This window comes from Cannabis sativa, chromosome X (genome assembly GCF_029168945.1).
Source record: "Cannabis sativa cultivar Pink pepper isolate KNU-18-1 chromosome X, ASM2916894v1, whole genome shotgun sequence".
Lineage (NCBI taxonomy): Eukaryota > Viridiplantae > Streptophyta > Magnoliopsida > Rosales > Cannabaceae > Cannabis > Cannabis sativa.
In genome coordinates, this window is record NC_083610.1 from 28360399 (window position 1) to 28365293 (window position 4895).

At 34.6% G+C, this 4895-nt stretch overlaps 1 non-coding gene across 1 annotated transcript; it reads right to left on the reverse strand.

Annotated features, from left to right (window-relative positions):
* Nucleotides 1-4410: 4410 nt before the first annotated feature.
* Nucleotides 4411-4554, reverse strand: LOC115703441 (small nucleolar RNA snoR135). Its single transcript, XR_004009205.1, has one exon. It is a non-coding gene; the product is annotated as a small nucleolar RNA snoR135 (small nucleolar RNA).
* Between the last annotated feature and the right edge of the window lie 341 nt (nucleotides 4555-4895).

The window sequence follows — 4895 nt, forward strand, 5'->3', positions numbered from 1 at the left end:
ACACTTCCTAGGAAAACTTCCCAGGAGGTCACCCATCCTAAAATTGCTCCAGGTCAAGCACGCTTAACTGTGGAGTTCTTTCGTGATGGGCTACCAAAAAACAAGATGCACCTTGTTGATATAGGTAGTACTAATCAATCCATTTAAGCTCTCTTCAACTGTGTAGTCCCATACCTACACAGTCTCAGAATCATCCAACTTGACCTTCCCCAGGCGGTGTGGGATTGTACAGCTTACCCGATATTTCCCCTTACGGATCGCGGGACTACTGACTGTCACAATCACCCCCCCTTACGGGGTCCGACGTCCTCGTCGACCACACTTCCGGCTGGGTCAAGGCTCTGATACCATTTGTAACGCCCCCGCTTCAAGCCTCCGTTGGGCCCTTACACCCACGGAATGAATGGCTCTTATACACGAGTACGTCACTCTGGCTGCTTCATGGATCGATGACTGACCCTACAGACCAACACGAGTGCTTTCAGCGTGCTTTGTCCTCACTCGCACACTTCCTAAGAAAACTTCCCAGGAGGTCACCCATCCTAAAATTGCTCCAGGTCAAGCACGCTTAACTGTGGAGTTCTTTCGTGATGGGCTACCAAAAAACAAGATGCACCTTGTTGATATAGGTAGTACTAATCAATCCATTTAAGCTCTCTTCAACTGTGTAGTCCCATACCTACACAGTCTCAGAATCATCCCACTTGACCTTCCCCAGGCGGTGTGGGATTGTACAGCTTACCCGATATTTCCCCTTACGGATCGCGGAACTACTGACTGTCACACCGACAGCGTGCCATAGCTGCAGCAGATTCATCTGATAAATTCACTTCAGATCTTGATACACTGGTGCTAGCTCTTTCTGTGTTGTCTTCTTCCTCAAATTCTTTTTCTTCCCATTCTCTAAACATATGATCATGATGTGTTCGTTGACGAATGAAATTATGAAGAGTGCAACAAGCAATAACTATCAAAGTTTGTCGACTCAATTTGTAAGGTGGCATCATCTTCAGTATAGGAAAATGTGCTTTCAACACACCAAAACATCGTTCAATCACATTCCTTAATGAAGAATGCCTATAATTGAACAGTTCCTTCTTACCACGTGGTCGATTACCTCCATTATTATATTCTTGCAAGTGATATCTTTCGCCACGATATGGTGGAAGAAAACCTTTTGTACATGGGAATCTAGAATCCGCAACGTAATATTCACCTAATATGCCAAAAAGAATAATTAGTATATGTATCATCACATAAAAAAAAAATACATATTAGGCTTTCAATACCTTCTTTGGGCAATGGAAATTTATATTCTGGTTTTGTAATTGCATCTATAAATATCCTGGAGTCATTTGCGGTACCTTCCCAACCGACAGATACAAAAGTAAAAAACATGTCAAAATTACAAGCACACAAGACATTTTGTGTTACTACACCTTTCCGACCTCTATAGCTGACTTGCTTATCTTGAGGGACACATGCACTCACATGAGTTCCATCAATTACACCAATACAATTCTGATAATACAAAACTATTAATTACTGATAAATATTTATACACAAATAATATAAGAAAATGTGAATGTATATTATAATGAATTTAGTGAATTACCTGAAACCATGGATAATATTTTGAGGAATTGATTATACTTGAAGGAAGAGGAGTTTGAGTTGGGCGAATGATATCCTTCCCTAATTTACATATTGCCTTCAATGTTGAATGGAAGTGCCTATCAATAGTTTCAAGTGAATGTTGAAATCGGTCAGCTACAAATCTCATGCCCATATTTTGCCCAACAATTATAAGAAAGATAGCCATTGCCTCTTCAACTTTAATCTCTCGCGTGTCTTTAATGTAATTTTTCTGTTTTAGACAAGTACACAATTCATTAAATACATTTTTATCCATCCGCAATAATTCATAACATGTTCTCTCGTGACCACCTAATAACTCTTTGACAAAATCTTCACCACTTAACACAGATGTTCTTTGAGGCACTTTTTCATTAAATGTCTCATTGTAATCATTTAAAAAGTAAAACATTAAAAAATCTGTGAAGTCATCAAAATTGCTTTCTGAAGAAGAAGATGAGCTAGAGTCATCCATTTGATTGGTCCTGCAAAAATTATATTGACATAAATAATTACTTAAAAAAACAAAGAAAAACTTATATATGAAAATTATAACAAAGTCTTTACTAGATTATCTTAGTATAACATATTGAAATAATATCAATTACATATAAAACTAGAACTCAACTCCATTATCAAATATCCTAATATGAATTATTAAACTAATTTATCTAGCCAAGCTCTCCTTCTAAGAGTAGACATATTAATAAAGGTCTTTCTCCAAACAGAATTCTGCAACTTCTCCACAGCTTTCATGTAGACATCATCACTAACTCCTTCTATTCCTTCAAGTACTTGCATACATTTTGTGACAGAAAATTCATCATTTCCACTTCCCCCTTCAACTGCATTTTTATTTTTTTCAGCTTTAGCTAAAGTTGTCTCAACTCTTACTTTAGCCACTTCCGTCCAAGCAACAATTTCAACACTCATTTGTTCTGATCTTTGTCTTTTAGCTTTTCGCTCTGTACTTGTTACAGAAGTTTTTGCTTCACTTCTAAAAACTTCATCAACAAGTCGAGTGCCCATACAACTAGCACTATCATCAATGTCATTCAGGCCTATGCGCTCAGAGTCATTTTCAATTTCTTTTTCATCATCGGTGTTTGGTGGACCTAAAGCAGCAGACCGATGGAATTTACCACTAGCAGTAGACTTACTAAAAATTAGTTCCAACAATACATAATGATCACATCCTTTCTTGCGATAGATTGCTGCCTTTGGGTGTGCCTATAATAAAAAAAAACTATTTTTATCAACTTTATTTAAGACTAATTTCTAAATAAAAAATTGACGAAATTAATTCTTACCCTCAAATAATTCTCCCATATTTCATCTGGAGCAACCACAGTTTGTGTTGCACCATCCCATCCAAATCCGGTATGTTTTCGTACCTCATTAAACTCGCGATACTTAGTACGTAACCTATTAAACTTTTGCTTAACTTGTTTCATTGAGTAATTCCGCTTACTTTTGTGTTGCAAGTCCTCAAGAATTTTCTTCCATAAATTCGAGCTAAACTGACCATTTTTCATATTCCCTTTATTCACTTCATTAACCATGATATCTATAAAAATCTTCTCTATAGTTGATCCCCATAAACAAGCATCATCAATCTCTACACTTTCACTGGCCATATTTCAGATCTAGCACAAAATTAAATGACCCTTTTATTTTTTCTATAACTAGATTATCATAATTGCATCAAATAACTTTTTAACATCAAACCGTAACATGTAAAAATAATTGAATTAGTTTAAAAAAAACACGTCATTGGTAAGAAATCTATGAACCAAGAGAAATCACTTAATACAATACATGAAAAATTATTATGCTAACCTTTCTTGGTGTGATTAGACCCTTCTCTTATGCATCTTGAATCATGCCGATTCTGGTAAACGAAAGATCAACAAGGCCAAATGCATGGTTAATCAAAGTAATCAAATTGGCTAGAGAAGTCAAACTATTTACAATTAAAAGAGAAGCTACTGAAAACCATTTTCATAAAAGATTTACAATTAATCCATATCTTTCAAAACTCAACCCAAAGAAAGTGAAATAATAATCTTATGAAAATAAACATTACACAACTGTACCATAATAGCAACGAAGCCCATATAATATGATATGCATATGTAAATTAATATTACTTCCAACAAAATAATTACTATACATATTCAAGACAGTAGAGTTACAGCAAGAAGAATGCATTATTTTACTACATTTAACGAGTCACCAATGATTTTTAGTGAATTATACATCTATGCTTATTGTTTCAAGCAAGGAACTGATACTGCTATGAAAGTGGAGCAAACATGACAAATTGAATGTTGAGATATAAACATTACTAGACGTAATGATCTGTCATTCCTCATGATTGGGAGTATGAATCCTTGCAGCTAAACTAACTCACTAACTACTCTGTTTTTTTGGAAGTAACTTCGCTCTAAATATAAAATAAATCAAAATGAGTATTACATTACATGAATGTATTGAGTAATATTTCATAGCTAGTTTAGGATAATATACTCCATTAACTACCAATCTAATTTCTACAACTAATACAACCAAAAAGAACCAACAAGTAACCTTAGAATCAGCATTTTAATCAGTCAAGCCTCTGTTCCCATTTTAATCAGCATTTTAACTCACTAACTACTCATACATATATAAATATATTGTTCACAACTTATTTCTCTCATAAGAACGAAACATTTTGATAAATAGACAATGAAAATGAAGAGAATATAGAATCCTAAAAAAAGATTTAAATTGAAATATGGGGAAAATGATTATTGAATTTCAACCAAAGAAAATAAAACACAACTGCCCACTTTCCCCAAATTAATTTTGCAGTGAACTCTTTCGAAAAATATGCACAGAATTTAGCACAACACCGATACAAACAATTCCTGCTTTAATTTATTAATCAACAAAAAAGAAGAAAAGAGTGATAGTAAACATTATATAACAAAAACTTATACACTAAAAGGCACAAACTAACAGATAAAGATTGTGGATCTGACGGTCGACTCATCAGGTTGCAAATTCTACCATGTTTTGGATAAGATTGGAAATTACTCCTTGATAGAAGATAATATCAAACACAAAAAGGAAGAAGAGGGATTACTTGTTGATGATAATCTCAAGAACTTGGCTCAATCTTCTCTGTAGCAGTCGAAACCCTAGCCGCCCAACAGGTACTCGAAGGTGTAACGCCCTAATATTTTGCCTTATTTTACAAAATACTAATTTTGATG